General features: G+C 40.3%; 1 long non-coding RNA gene across 7 annotated transcripts in view; it reads right to left on the bottom strand.

Annotated features, from left to right (window-relative positions):
* The window catches only part of LOC107502447, a 607,862-nt gene that overhangs the window by 264,995 nt on the left and 326,048 nt on the right, over positions 1–16,819 (bottom strand). For all 7 annotated transcript variants that reach the window (XR_004952153.1, XR_004952152.1, XR_004952149.1 and 4 more), the window contains one exon: positions 7,571–7,650. This is a non-coding gene — a long non-coding RNA (uncharacterized LOC107502447). The remainder of the gene's footprint in view (positions 1–7,570; positions 7,651–16,819) is intronic.

The raw sequence follows: 16,819 nt of genomic DNA on the forward strand, positions 1-16,819 counted from the left end.
CATGTTTTTCTCCCAGCTTCCCAGGTGGTAGCTGTTTCAAGCAGCAACCTTTTCACTCTGTGCAGCAAGACTTGTAAACTTCCCGTGGCTAAAACGGTGTTTTCTAACTGAGTGCCCAAACGAAGCCACAGCCTTGTAAGACTGGCAAAATCCATATGTGAATATCTGTCTGAGGAGTTGCCATTCCCTCTCCTTGCAAGTTTATTATTGAAATTACTGAAATGTACACAAATGACTGCATTTGAAGGTGAAATTTGGTGGAAAAATAAAGATATAATAGAATTCTTTCTTAAATAATTTCCTGGTGTGATGTCTGTCTGAAAAAATGAAGTGAAATTACATGATGTCAAAAAATCATGTTTCAAAATGATTGACAACATGTGAATGTTTTGCATTGTGAAATGAGGTGGAAAATTTTAATTGCATGATGGGAGGACATAATATTTATTAGAACCTTGTAACTACAGAGGATTGCAATGAAGAGGACACAATTTTAAATTTGGCGTTAATACGTCAAGTCTCAATCTTAAATGAACATGCAGGAGTAAAATTCTTTATCAACGCCTTTTCTTAGTGTATGATTAAGTTTTCTTAGTAACTAAACAGGATCGACGTGTGGGGCAAGTCACATCCTAACAAAGAAGCTCGCTAGTCTGCATTCGTACTTAATATTGAACCATGTTACAACACAACACATGCCTGGGTCAGAGAGAAAGTTGATCCTGGAGCAGGACTCACATGAGAAATGGTATCTCACTGGAGACCTAGGATTTGTAAATTCAGCAAATGGGGTAAAGGACTGGTCAGAAAAATACACTGAAAGGAAAATATATACAAAATAAGCAAAACAAAGATCTAAAGCCAAATTACCTTTAACTCAATCTTGAATGCAAATGGCTCTGATGAGGGTGGCGAGTGGCATCTACATTTGTTGGTATACTTGTCAACTTCGAAGGGGACCAGAGCAGGCATGAACTAATTAGAGTGGCTCAGATCCTTCTACCAGATGCCTCCATAACCCTCAACACTCTGATAATAAAGGAAAGAGGGCTTTGCCTTCTCCTAGGAGAGGGCTGGTGCAAGGTCAAGGTGGAAGCAGGCTTCCCCAGACCCTACCCTCTCCTCTAACTCTCTAGGAAGTCAATAGCTTTATTGATCAACTTAGACACTGTAGGATCACTTCTCATGCCAAACTGCCCCAAACCCCACCACTCAAGGAAATGTCGCCCCTCAGTCTACAGTAGCTGCAGCAATTAAAACTCAAGAGGATTTTTTTTTTTCCAGGGGGGACATCTACAATTCCCAGCATTAAGGTCATTATTAAGATTATAAGAAAAGAGAAATGTAAAGAAAAGTTGCTTTGGCACAAAGCAGGAGAATGAGAAAAGCACCTCTCTCCCTCTCTCCCTTCCTCTCCCTCCCCTCTCCCTCACACCGCTCCCCGCCCCCCACCCTCAGGTTGATTCTGGTGCTTCACATGAATATGGCAAGGACATAAATCACCGAGTTGGAAATCCTAGAGGGTCAGTGAATGGGTCTATAACTAGTGGAGCAGAAGAGGTCAGAAATTAAAATGGTTAGCAATGAGCAATAAGAAATCTGAGCAAGGCTTAAAGAGGACTTGGAAATAGATACTTTATGGCCTCTTTCTTGCAGAATTGAAGAGATGAGCTGGGAGTAAAAGAACAAAGATTTGGCCGAAAAAAAAAAAATAGAAAGTCACCATCTTGTGATCAATTTTTCTCTGAGACCTAAGTTCTATGCTTTCTGTTCATCCCAACATCTCGGGTACTTGAAAGACAGGCATCTAATAATATGCAAACAAATATACTCCTTCTTTTAAAGTACCTTTGCTTTCTTGGATATGATTAGTAGATGAAAAATTTCTACCAGATAAATACAATAATACATTTTCATATAGCCTCAACATTTGTTAACCAAAATAATTTTCTGTTCTGGTAGTAAGAGTAACTGTTCCACTAAATTCACACCTCATTATGTGTATAACACAAGACCCAAGATTTCTTAAATGCATCTCTCCCCTCCCAGGGAACAGTTTAAATAGTATGAATTCAAAATTTCAGAGGCTTCTGAATTGTAAGCCACCAAAGACTTTCCTCCCACCTGCTCATACTGTTTGCTACATTCTGATCAGAGAGAGAATTTGTGTCTCTGAACCAACAGATATGAAGTACACAAGAACACTGCAAAGTAATTATGAGTTTATGACATCATCTTAATATTACAAGCAAAAGAATGAAGGACCCAAGAGAAATGTGCAATTTCCCTTTGGGAAAACATTAATGGAGGCTTACAATCTGTTTTCTTTTGTTTGGATGTTACAACCAATAATACACTTTTATGTCTATAAATAAAGACTAAAGTTGAATAAATCCACCAAACCCCTGAGCCTGCAGCTTGGAATCTTGATTCACATTCAAGGCCAAGATTTATGAGTCACTCGCAGAGAATAAGTTGAAGCTGCAAGATTTGGGGAGAAATTATTCCACATGGCGATTATTTGGGGGAGTGATTATGCATGCACACCTGATCACGGTGTCACCTGTTCCAGCTCGTGCAACATGATAAAACATGGCAATTTTCTCTATTTCCCTTTGCTTGCATAACAGAAACTGATGCACAAAACCTCACACCATTCATTTTTAAATGTGCTTCCTTGTCAGAGGCATCCCTCCCTTCCCACTTTAGCTCTGACTTCTGGAGGTGCTGTGCGATGATTTATGTAAATGTCCTGATGACTGTAAAGGGAAATGAGGAACACCAACACTAATGGCCAACAGAAAATAACTGCTTTTGGAAAAGATATTGCCCATCCACATAAGATGGGCTTTTCTCTTGTTACATATTTACCCCTCAACCCCCACTCTCCACGCACTCACTTTACAAGCTTTAAATTACAGTTGGGGCCATTGGGAAAGACTTTCTGGGGTTTTCTAGCCTAATTCTCCTGTATAGGAATGTCTTCGAAAAAGGGTGGGCTCTCTCTCCCTTTTCCCTAAGTGTTTTAGCTCCCCTTAAATACTTGCAACACTTGCAGTGATGGGGCCTCAGCCACCTCCCCAGGCAGTTCACTTCGGTGCCTAATAGCCCTTACTGGGAAGAAATTTTTCCTAATGTCTTCTAACCGACATTTTCCCCTTTCCTTAGTTTCAAGCCGTTACTTCTTATTAGACCATTCTAAACTACTGCAAGCAATCCCCTTCTTTCCTTAAAATTATTATTGCTCAAATATTTGTAGACAGTTAGCATAGGCTTCCATCTCTCCAGCTCCTTCTTCTGAAAGCTTTAAATGTTATGTTCCTTTAACCTTTCTTTATAGGTCATCTCTCCTAATCCTTTTATCTTTTTTGTCTCCCTTCTCTGAGTTCTCTCTAATTTACAGTATTGATGTTCTCTTCATAACGAGGTGCCCCAAACAGTGTGCCGTGCTCCATGAGTGGCTGCCAGGAGAGGCATGGTCACAGGAACTCCATTTTCCTATAAGCAACACACCCCCTATATGCCGTATGCCTCTGTAGAGCATTTGTCTTTTTCACAGCTGCACTACATTATCTAAATACACCATCAGTCCCAATTCCTTCAGCCATTTGTCTCCTGAAGGCATATTCACCTAATCCTGTGTTTCCCTTTTCTTACTACCCTCCCCAGTCTCCCCAGCCCCCAAACCAGGATTGTTCACAACTTGAATCCAGGACTCCTTGGTCAATTAAAAGAAAAAATTTAATTCTTTCCGTTATCAAGGCTCTAATCTATAATAAACTAGATGCAGGTAATCGCTAACCATGACCCTTTTATTTACAACGCCATCAGATTGGGTTTATTCTTACAGCATTGTTAGAGATTAAGAGCAAAGCTTCTGTCTTCATCACATCGGTTTTACTGTGGGTTAGGACCCACGGTGCCCCATTTCATTTCCTGAGACCCGAGCAATGAGCACAGAATCATTTCTAGTAAGTTCTGACTCTGATTAAAAAACAATCTTTATGAAATAGAAGCTAATAAAATTGCTTTCCTAATTACCCTGAGCTAGTTCATTTCCCAGCAAATATAATAAAATAGAGTTACTTGGCTCCGATTCACAAAATCTGAACCCAAGCTCATTATTAAGGCATTTAGCAGGGAAAAAAAGCATGTGTGCATAAGATGCTGTCCCATCAAGCAGAATGCAAGAAACCTTTTGAAGTTTAGACCTTTGAAGTCTGAAGTTATTGCTGCATTTTTTTTTTTAAATGCAGGTATTTCTGCTAGGAAAAAATATACATTGAAGTCATTTATATTAATGGAGCAGAGTACCTATACTAGTACAATCTTTGGAGAAGGTTTTTGTTGTTGTTGTTGAGAACAGCAAATCTTTATTTTAGAAAAATATTTAGATTCCTTTCATTGTACTTGCTAATCTGCAGGGCTATTATACAAGAGGCAGCAAGACCTTTACTAACAGAATAGAGTAACTCACGTCCCAAGGCTATTTCTGCCATGACTTAGGCCACTCACAAATCTCTTTCATCTACTTAAAGCGTGAGATTCTGATGACTGTAAATGTATGAAAATGTTTGGGTATTGTTTTATTTTCCTCTAAATGATTTGCTAATATTTCTAATGCATGCAAGAATACTCCTAACGGTGGTTTAAAATGCTCCTTTCCCAGGGGAAAAAAATACAATTACCAAAATTAAGAGAGACTTTAGGAAGAGCATATCTGTTAACTAAAGGGGATATATTTACATGGCAGAATCAGATAGGTCAAAGAATAAAATCTCTCCTCTGCTCTGCAACATGACACACCCATTTTATATGGTATCTCCAACAGAGTTACAGCCCAGGGTGACTATAACAGTAAATACAGCCTGGACTGACTCACTAACGAGCCAAGCCCCTATGGCTAGTAATGGGAAAGCTAAAATTTTTTCTCCTCTTTGAGTGCTTGCCTGAAACCAATCTCTTAGAGCTCAGTCTCCTAAATCTGAAACAGGAAAAGAAATTGCCTCTGTCTTCTACCAGGAAGTGCAGCTCTTCTTGGGAAATTTTGTGAAATTCCACCCCCTGGGCAAAAACCATGGCTTTTTGTCAATATGCCCCGGGTGGAAATCTGACATTTCCATAATGATATGACAGATTTCCATCTGGGAAAACTGCCTTCTGTTTTCACAATGAATTTGAAGCAAGAATGAAAAATCTTTCACTTTGTCTATAAAACTATTTAAAAGAAAAAAAAATCTGTACTTTTCCTGCCTTGAAATAATGGAGTGGATATTAAATGAGAAAAATCTGTAACTATTTGAGTTCAATCAAATCATCAGCAATACTTAGAAAGAGAAGTATGTGAAGAATAAACCCTTCTGGACAAATTTGTTACTGTTTTTTAATAGTAGCAGATGAAAGGAATAATGTATATCTAGCAATAAGTGTGCATCAACGGTCTACAGCTGGAATTCAAGAAAAAATTGACAGAGGGCATCAGTAAGTCTATTTTGTGAAACTGGTTCTAATTGATTTCGATGGGAGTATTGTCATATGGATCAAAAATTTGCTGAAAGATGATAAACAAAGAATAGCAGTGAATGAAAAGCAAAGGGGAATGACACTGGGGTTAATGTGTGTTTTGAACTCATTTTTAGAAATGTAACAGGAGAGAAACAACCTGGACAAAAATGGAATATGCAAATGTACTAAATGAACGGTTAAAATTGCCAACACGAACTGGAAAATGAAATTTCCTTAGAGAAGTAGGAGGTGGAATAGAAACATAAGACGGACCTGGAAAAGCTAGAACCAGGTCATTTTAGGGGGAAACTATCAAATACACAAAATGAATGAGCAGCTCACTGGCTTTTGAGGGTTGATCTACTCTCAGTCCTTTGAATTGCTTGTTCGTTTTTGTTTGCCAGGGTTGGGGGTGGCGTTGTATAATCTCTGGCCCTCTCTTTCCTAAAGTTGTGAAGTCCCTGAGTGAAAATCAAGTGATCTAGGGTGGGATGGGTTTCCTTTTTTCTGTGCAAAGTTAATTATCCCAGGCTCGGAGAAAAATAGACTATTTTCCTTAATGCCTTAATGGAAACGAACCTTGTATTTTCTTCTTACGCCCTAAAAAGGCCCTGAGCTGCTGTTGTTGCTTTTTGTTGGCTACATGGTGTGTCGAATGTTTTTAGTGGGATCTGTGGAGTAGGACAAGCCTGTGAGTTTGAAGGCCACCAGCCAACTGAAAGCAAACACAAAGGAGGAGGGAATTTCAGAAGTCTGAGGTGAAAGGGGTGGAGGGAGTGATTTGCTGAGGAAAGGCGAGAGTGTCCTGATGATGAACACTGGGTTGCACGCTGTGAGAAAAACGACACAGACACAGCGAGCGCGCAGCATCCGGTTTGCCGGCACATCCTAATGAGCACGATGGTCAAATGCCCTGGGTTTGCCATATGTTGTGGCCATATGCATATCTGGTGAACCAGATGCCCTGCTTTTTTTCCCCCATATTGCACCATTTTTCTCACAGCATAAAGACATGGCTTAAGTGAGAAGCAGGAGGGGGCAGGGGGTAGGCAACGATAGCTTGTTATTCCAGAAGGTTGTTGGGCAGAAAACATCAGTATATTCATCCATGCTCTAATTCCATTTTCAAATATTTAATGAGCACCTACTAGGTTCAAGAAGAGCTTAAATAAAATCAGGGATGATGTATCTTCCTTGAGTTTATTAAGGAGAGGTTAGAGACACTCTGTACACCTGCCACAGTCTCTCTCAATAAGCCCTCTAGTCATTCAGTAAAAGGATCTGACACAATTTGCTATTTCAAATGTTCTTCAAGTCTCTAAGGATTAATAGGGGACCACTAATGCTTGCCAATTATTCGAACTGCTCCCTCTACCTGGAAGGCTCCTCCTGCTCTACCCCAATTTCCACTTGTTCTTCAATGCCCACACATTCATTCATTTATTGGATATTTATGTCTGCCTTCTAAACTGGCACCACTGAAGACCCTGGGAATACCACAGTGAGCAAAAAGGACACAGTCTCTACCCTCACCTAGCTTACGATCCAATGGTATAGATATTATTCAAATAATAAAATAATATGTAATTACAACTGGGAGACATTCCACCAAGGCAAAGGGCCAGGAGTTATGAAAGTGTAAAACATAAGCCAGGCCAATCTTGGAAGAAAAAGGGTGAGTCATCTTGATGGCATCTTCTGCAAGGAGACCTTTCTGATTCTCCCAAGTGTGCATGTGCACACACACACGCGCTCTCGCTCGCTCGCGCTCTCGCACTCTCTCTCTCTCTCTCTCTCTCTCTCTCTCCCCCACAGCACATCACTGAGTCCTTAACACAGTTCATTTGTGTTATTTACAAATCTGTACAGCACATGTTGTATGTCACTCACCTTTGCATTCTTAGCAAAGTTTACCCATTCAATAAATATTAGTCGAAGTACAATGACATCTCAATTACTCATAAACAAAGAAAAACAATATAAATAATATAAAACATCAGATAATCCCAAAATCTTATGGCTAAATTTTGCTGTCTCAGGCTCAAATAACTACCATGGTACTTACCACGAGTTCATGTTTGTTCTTCACAAATGTGAGCTCCTTCAGGGGGAGATTGGGTCTTCATGAAGGAAGTCAGGTTTGAACTGAATTTAGAAGAAAAAATAGGTATTAGTCTACCACAATTTCTGACACTTAGTAGACTCTTAACACATATCTGTGAAATAAGCACATGAACATATATATGAAAGAAGGTTTACCTTCCATTAGCTAACCACTTGCCCCTCCTCACCCCATACACGCACACAAATGCTTGCACTGTGCTTTTTGCCTTCCACATGCCTCTCTATTTTGGGTACATAATGGGTATTCAATAGGTTATTGATTTAGAGAGCAAGCCTGGGCCTCAGCAATGCACCATTCCAAAAGACACCACTATCACTGTGGTCTACAGAAATGTAGTCTCCCAGAAGCACCATGTCAACTGCAATGTGAATAGTGCCCCCTGCAGCTGTGCAGCACAGAGATCCTGAGTCCAAATATTTCATCTCACACAGAGGAATGTGGAGCTCAGAAGAGTTAAGGGAACTGCCCCGAATTACACAAGCTCATGGCAGATACTGAGCTATCCTTCTGACTCCCAACCCATTACAACTAGTTGGTTTGTACTTTAAAATGAAACTAAATTTAAAATAATTTATTTCAAGCATCTTTTGACTCTCCTTCAAGTGAGTCCAACCACCCTGGAGCATCAACATAGAAAGGCTTGTAGATACTACTTAAGTAAATTTCTGCTGGGAACCACAGTCAATATGATTATAAATTAGCCCTGTAAACAGTCCGTTACATATGGCAAAGACTCTAAGACCAACTGCAAAAAGCTTGATTTTCCTTTAGTCATACACCTCCTGAGAAAAAAAAAGGATGAGGAAATTGGCAAAGGAAAATATCCAGGGCTTTACTTCAGGTACACAGATATGTCTATGTTTATCTTTGTTCATCCTCATCATAGACTCTGCAAGAGGAAGGTCTACATGCAGGGAGTGCAGTGAAGGCCACATCAGCCCATTCTGAAGCCTCAGGATATGGACAATGGTCTCTGAGTAGGATTTCCTACTCAGAAATGCAAGAAAAACCATAGTAGAGCCTCAAAACAAACAGAATGAGTCTATTTACAGAAAAGCATAAGTTGTGCAATACAAGACTCTTCTGTAAAATAATCTGTAAGAAACTAAAATTAGGATAAACAATCAGGTCACCATTCCACCTTAAATCCCTAACACAGTATTTCCATTCCTCAGGTCCCTGAGTTCTGGATGACATTAAGCCCAGTCCCAATAAGCCCAAGTGAAGACAGGATCCAGGCCCTGGTGTCTTCTATTCCCGCATTCCATCTTATAGGCAAAAGGTTCCTTAGTGAACAGGATCCTACAGATCAAGCATCAGCCCTTTCTGTGGCAGATTCTAAAATGAGCCCTCTGTATATTTTCTTCTGGTACTTGCAGAACATGAGAGAAACTGCATTTGATTTCCTGTAAGTGGGTCATTTCTCAATTCCTAATTTAGAAAATTCACTCTTAGTATTTTCTTGTGCTGGGTATCTGGCAGGGAGTTGGGTGAGGGGTGTGTCAGAAGAAATATTATGCCATAAGTTTAAAAACATATTTAAATTATTCTCTTCTATTTTTTAAGGCCTTACATTATGTATCAGTGTAACTGAGTTGGTTCCTGAACACTTTCATTTGGTTTCTTAACTGGGCATTTTGCAGACCTGGGGGTATACATTCAATATGTCTAAGGAGGAAAATTTAACTAGCCAATAATTTCAAAATAGAACTAGAACAAGGAATCCTGTTCTACTTTACTGTACTTTTTTGGGGGGGAGGGGGGGGGAGCCGCGCAGACCCAGGGTCTGCACCAGCAAAATAAATTAGATAACTGAGGCACCTAGTATAATAATCCTGTTTAAAAAATGTTGGTGACCTGAATTTTGCAGAGTGGATGTCTAATAAGCACTGTTACCTGCTAACGGTTCTACTCTCCACGCCCCTGTCAGCTTGGGGTTTTCTATGTCACATTTCTTCAATCAAAGATTTTATGTTTGGGATCAGGTTGTTAACAGCATAGCCTTGCATGCAGAGTAGAAGAAGTAGAAAGAGATGCCTTTCCCTCCATTGGCAGAGCCAGGAATCTAGTAGCCAATGTGATGCCCAGAGGTAAAGAAGATACTTCTAATGTGTATCTAGACAAATGGCCAGTTGTAATACATTGCCTATTGGTGGGCAATCCTATCCCTAGCACTGTACCAAATGCAACATGTGAGGAATGGCCATCACTTGCAGAAAATAAGTGCATGCGTCAGGATCCCAGCAGGAAATGGAGCTGTCTCCAGATGGTTCCAATGAAGAGACTTTAAAGAAGGGGCTACTGACAGAGGAGTAAGCAGAATTAAGGAGACAAACAAGGACCACTGAAGAACGAGCAGAGAGGCATGTAGAGACTCAGGTTCACAGAAGGCCCTTAAGGCTGGTGGAATGAGGCTGGGAAATGGGTTCCTGACACCAGTGAGAGTTGAGCCAAAGGTGAGGAGCCATGAAGCTGGAGCTGCAGTGATGCAGGGCACAGCTGCCACCAGAGATGTGCACTCAAGGAAGCAAAGGGGGACCAAGTATCTAGAAACTTAAAGTAGTTCCGCTGAGAATAAACATGAGGCTGCAGCTTTTTTAATGCATGTTTCACCACTGAAGCATTATAAGGACCGTAAGCGTTCTCCTCAAATTGTCTTTCCAACAGCCATTGATTTGCCGAATTTTGTTAAATAACCCATTTCCCCGAGGCAGAGAAAATATGAATGTGACATGTCTCTGGGATATATAATTTTCCACGAGTTCCTCATATTACCTGATTACTCGAAGAACTGGGAGGCTAAAGAACCGAAGTTGTTTAAAGATCATTTAAGAATTGAGAGTTAGTGTTCTTTCCTTGTCTAGATTTTGTTTGCTTGTAGGTTCTTTTAGTTTGTTTAGTTAGAGGTTTGTTTCTACATTTACCCTGGGACAAGTTTGTAAGTGAGCAGAAAAGAAAGATGTGACAGGCTTTTAAAAAACTAGAGGCACCCCTAGTACTATCTAGACTTGTCGGGGGGATCACTTTGTAAGTTATATAAATGTCTAATCATTATGCTCATACACCTGAAAACAATATAATATTAAATGTCAACTGTAATTGAAAAATAAAAATATTTTTTAAAAAACTGCAGGTACATACAAGGGAGGAGGATAGCAATGAGTGATCCCATCTAGCTCATAGCCTTGTTTTCCTTGAGCTCTCAAGAGCACAGTCAAGTCCTCAAACCAAAACTGTTTATTACCTTGTGCTCCCCCTACTGGTCCCAGGCTCACAGAACCAAGGTGTTTATAGAGGTGAGTCTCTCCAAATTCTACCCACACCTCTCTGCCACTTCTGATGCCAGCACTTCTAGGAGGCCTCCCTAACCCAACCCACAACTCCAATACCAGTTTCTCCAGTCCTGGAATTCCCCTTTTTACGAACCTCCAAAGCATGGGTTGCCTTTGCTACTTTCTGCAGTGCTTAATTGTGAATCTTCTTACTTTGTGCTCTTTTATCAACATGCATTCCCTTTGACCAGTCCATCAGTTTTTCCGGTCAGTGACTATGACTCTGATTTCTTTTGAACCCCAGAGCACCCAGCTCAAAATGAGGCAAATTTTGGTGGATTAATCATCAGAAAGAATGAGTGGCGAGCCTGAAAACAATTAGCAATTGAGAAAAAAATATGGTCATGCCTTTCAAAAGGGGATACCACAGATAACACATTGCACAATACTCTCTCACCAGGTGTTCACTTAATATCTGTCACCTAATTTTTTTTTTCTTCTCTCTCTGTCTGCTACTTCTTTCCCATTGCTGATGAAGGGACCCAAAAGTTTTTGATCGAGGACATATATAAAGAGCACATATGCACATATACGTACACACACACTCCTCTAAACGTTTCCTCTTTAAAAGGCAAAGCTCCTTTTTAATCTGCTGACCATTCCATGTACGGAATATCACAGGGCTGTGCAGTGCACAAGGCCAGCCGGTGGAGTGATCTCCCACTTACCAGTGGTCGAGCGCTTCAGACTTTCTGTTGTAACCCCAATGCCTCAGGTTATGATTTTGTTTTTGCTGATACAAGCTCTAGAGGTGTCCCCACGGAGACATAAAAAGGCTTCTGGTTTCTACTTAATAGGGAAACTTGAAATATACAAGACCCTAAATGCATGAATGGCCTCTGAGAGGATTTTCCCATGGGCCACATCCAGGTGTAAGAAATAATTAGAAAGGGCACTGCCATACTTGAATTAAATTTGATATTACCTTTATGTGCCTGCAAAAGACTGTGACGGATCCTTGAATTAATTTTTTAAATTATATCTTTCACAATTGTTTTGTGCTTCAGACCTTCCCAGGCTTGACCACATTAATTATTATTATTGTTGTTGTTGTTGTTGTTGTTGTTGTTGTTATTATTATTGCAATTATCATTTGATTTTCAAAATAACCTTGGATAGTAGTCATGGGAAAGAGGATACATGGCTTGCCCAAGATCACATAGCTAGTTAATGGTACCACCAAGGCTAGAATATAAATGGCCCTCTTTACCCAACTTATCTTAATGCAGACCTCTAATGCCAGAATTATGAATTACAAAGTATGGGAGAGCTGAGTAAGGGAGAGAATGTATCCAAGCCTTTTGGGGGCCAACAATACCTGCTAGCCCCAAATCGTAACTAAGCCCCCATGTTGAGAAATCATTTACAGTTGGAGTGCTTCTATCCATGTGTCTTGGATAATGGCACTTTCTGTTTATCTGACTTCCTACAAGAACTGAATAAGTAAAGGGATGCTGAAGAAGTACTCGGAGATCCCCAAGTCCTAAGTGCTATGTCAATGATGTCAGCATCCACTGCAAGGTAGACTGTTTTATATCAAGCAATTATAAATACCGGTGGCATCTGTAATGTCTAACTATAGCAACTTACGGGTTCTATTCTTATCTTTGAGTTTTCCTTGTTTCTGGGCCAGTAATTTAGATTCCTACCCTTACCTTAATGCACTTTTTATAGTTTAATTTCCTTTTTGTGGTGCTGTTTCAGGTTGGATTTTTTTCAAAACAATATGATTCAATTGAAATCAGATTTCCCCTAAAGAAGTCAAACAGATCACAGAGGGGCCCAATCTGCCCCATAGCCTGTGGTCATTCCACTGAGAATCATATTCTTCCTTTGCTACCCTTTGTTTCTACCTGAATGATTGGCCTTATAATGGTGTAGTGTTGGGGTGGGTAAACAAGGCCTCCTGAAAGTATACAGATTTTATTAGTATCATCCACAAAAGCTTTGTGGGTGGGATACTTCTTTCAGTTCCTTCCTGACAGTATTAACTCTACTTCCTTCCATGGTTAGGACTGCCAAGATACAAACACAGAGATATGCATCTCTAAAGAAATCTGTTCACTGCAGACAAGGCCAGCCTGAAATACCGATGAAGCAGGCTTAATGCCTCCTTCCCAACAGCTTCTCTGCCGAGGCCATAATAACATGTGACATTCCCTTGAAGAGCATCATTTTAAGGATCTCCAGGAAATAAGAGCCCTACACTGAGATTAAGGCATGTGCTTATATGGGAGTGGGAAGGGAGTGTGTAGCTCATCCCTTGGCCACTCATTTTCCCCAGAAGAGAACAAGGCTTGAAAGAAATGGTGAGGGCAAGAGACCTGGGAACAGAGAGAACTCTAGGAGAAGGTGATCAGAAGGAGGAAGAATAAAGGTCTAGAAGAAGGGGGGCGACTTCCTACTGTTCACTTGACCTTGGGAAAATTGCTTAATCTCCACGGTTCTCATATTTGTTTCATCTGTCAAGTGGGAAATACGCTAGAACCCACCTCATATCATTTTTGTGTATAATACGTGAATAACACACAAGAAGAACTTAGTAGAGAATCTGGGATTTGATGGGGTGCCCATGCCAGCTTTGGCAGTGATAATGACACTATTGCACAGACAGCCTCAGGACCCCAACCATTCGGGGGGTGAGCAGATCAAAACAGAGAGGCAAGAGCTGGCCAGGAACAAGCCGTGCTTCCACGGCACTGCCCAGAGTGGTCTCTGAGGGTATGAGTGTCTCAATGATGAATTAACAAGTTAATGAGATCAGACATGCTGTAAGTACACTGGGCTAATTTTTTCTTTAAAGTTTTCATAAATGGACCAAGGCTTGTGGAAGAAAGTTTTTTAATACCATTAGTAGTATACATCTTCGATGTCTCACAATTAGTTTCTTATAGGGAAAGAAAGAGCTATGAGACAATAAGGTGAATCATGGATTAACAAGAGAAAAGTTTACATTATTTCCTTCGAGTAAATACCTGTGTTTATTGAACCATTTTAAGAGATCCTTTCTCCAGGATCAAAATGTATTGGTTCTTGAGTTAGAGATAAAGAGGGTGTGGGGAGAGGTGAGTAATCCTTTAAATTAAGATTATTTACAGAACAAGGCTATGTTTAATTGCTCTGATTATTTCTGAATGAAGATCCACACATATTTTTCAGGGACTCAGTGGAGTTTATAGATATTACTAAAAATTTTCTGCATTATGCAGGTTTCAGAAGAATGTAAAAAATTCAAAAGGTACAATGCCCTTTCTCCTGTCCTCCATTTTCTTTTTTTTAAATCCCCCAGATAGAAGGCACAATAAGTCGTATCTATTCTATAGAAAAGGGACATTATATTTTAACTTTTTTTTTTTGTCTTTATTAGGATCAAACTGCACTACTGTGCTTTAAAATCTGGCAACAGGTTTCCGATATTCAATCTAACAATCTTGGTATATTAATTAGTTTTCAAGACCCCCCAGCAATAAAAATCTAGTCGTTCAAGGTCACAGTTTGACTTATTTACAATTGACAAATAACTTGGCAAACTCTGCACTGAGCCACTCCATACAATAGAAAATATATTGTCATTCAAGTTAACAAAAGAATCTTTCTTTGCCATCTCAATACAATGGCCCTGCAAATGAACATCGCCTGAATAAAATCCTAACCACATTTTCACTCTCATTAACCACAGTAGGGTATCACACAATTTGCCTGGCTCCTGCTTAGACCACTGTGCACCATTTTAGTAGCAGCAGTTTGATGGGTTTTATGGCAGGTGATATATGGAGTGGGAGTTTCGGGAGTCGTAAACAGAAGGCACTGTGTATCACAATGTGGTTTAGGGATATAATGACTGTGTTGTAAAGCAAGGGATGACAATACTGCACTAGGCTTGGGGTACTGAACCAATAGACCAAACAGCTCAACATAATTCAAGTAAGAGTGAAAATATCCTAGTAAGGGTGGGGTGTGTGTGCGTACGCACACGTGTGCGCACGCGCCTTCTTGTTTTCATTAATTACTTCAGATGAATTTGAATAAGAACTACTAAAAGTGAAATAAACCTATGTCCCCCTAAAAAAAAAAAAAATAGAACATTTCTTTTTCCTTCTAGCACAATCTTTTTCTGCCTCCTCTGTCCAACTCTTAACCATTTTCACTGACAGAATAAATAAATAAATAGCTAGTCCTGGTACAAGAAAAGTAGTAGCAGAAGTTTAGGGAGATTCATGCACAGGAGAAAAATAATGTCAAAATAAAATTCCTTTCCTTCCCAGGAGAGCCTACACTCTATTAGGTCAAATTCAGTCTGACCTAATGAGTACCCATCCTGTCCAGAGAGCAGGGAGACCTTTTTTTTTACAGGGTTTAGAAGTCTTAGGATTCCTTCCATTCTGGGTGTCCAAGACACCCTCCCACCCCCCACTGATTGTCTCTAAGTCACTTCCAGTCACTTTGCCCCAGAGGCTGAGTCTGGTATGTGCCAAAAAAAAAAAAAAAAAAAGTCAATATCAGAATGTGGCCTCTTTCAGAGAAAACTATATTGAACCAACAAATAAAGACTTGTGGTTAGTAACTTGCTGTGCGGCCTTGGCCAACCCACAAAACCTCTCTGAGACTTCATTTCCTTTTCACACCATCCTATCTTATTGATCTCCTATAGAGGTCACACCACACAGTGGTTTGAAATTCTATAGCAAAGTGCCAATATCTTTCTCACCTTCACTGTCATTGCCATCGTTACTGCAGTGGCACAATGTACTGGGATAGTAATGTGTATTTTGTCCTCACTACATTTCTCCATCCTGCATTCCCAAAGAGAGATAGTCTCTTACTTTAGCAGAGAATAGTATCGGATAATATAGGCTGAAGGTAGAAATTTCCTGCAGAGAGTTCCCTACCTGGTCTTTTGTTCCCTAAAAGTTTGAGCTCCTTGAGACACAGAGAAAGAAGCAAATGCTTTTGAGTTTTGGAGGGTTTCCCAGGATAGAGAAGGAACTGGAAGGGAATGAGGCTCCAGGGCCCCGTTGCAATACCCTGGCGTGGTGACAGGGCCTCTGATGGAAAGTTGTCATGATGTGCCCAGTGAGGCTGACCCTACACAGGACTCCCAGCTGTAGTAAAAAGGTGTTGCTGAGGAAGAACTGTATTCGCCAGACTTCAAAGAACCAATGCAGGCAGGTTAGGGTCTGAACAGTACCCATGTTGGACTGATACCAGAGGGGCCTCAAAAAATGTCTTCATCCTCCCCAATCTTCACCAAAAGGAATGAGACTAAATTTCTAATCTGCATTATAGTAGTTATAATGTGATTTATATAAAACAATGGTGCACACCCATATACTCGTGGCCTGAAGTTCAGATCTACCTTACTATCACCCTGGATAACTGTGTCAGGATGGGAAGTGGACCTCATCCATTGTTTAGTCCACAGTGATATTTCTAATCCTGTTAACTTCACACTTGCAAATTACCCCTTTAAAGAGTTGACACAATTAAGGACACTCAAAAAAGAATGTACTATCACACTCCCCTCAAAAAAAAAAAAAAAGAACTCACAAAAAATCCCAAAAGAACAAAGGCTTGTTCCCAGCTTTCCAAGGGGGACTACCAGGAGGAAGACCGTCCTTCGGAATGTTAATGTTCCAATGTACATTTTAAAACCTTCATGGCCCTGCCTTGTGCACAATCGCCCTTTGTATTTGCAGGAATATAATGGAGACACATCCCACTGCACCTCAGCCCACTCCCCAGCCTCACATTGTGACACCAAACTAAGCGGGCACATAGCCATGGTCTATGTGGAACTGCTGAGGCTGTCACTTCATTTCCTCCTTCCTTCTTAACAAGGAAATGACTGACCCACGTG

This window comes from Rousettus aegyptiacus, unplaced genomic scaffold (genome assembly GCF_014176215.1).
Source record: "Rousettus aegyptiacus isolate mRouAeg1 unplaced genomic scaffold, mRouAeg1.p scaffold_m13_p_7, whole genome shotgun sequence".
In the NCBI taxonomy this organism is placed as follows: domain Eukaryota; kingdom Metazoa; phylum Chordata; class Mammalia; order Chiroptera; family Pteropodidae; genus Rousettus; species Rousettus aegyptiacus.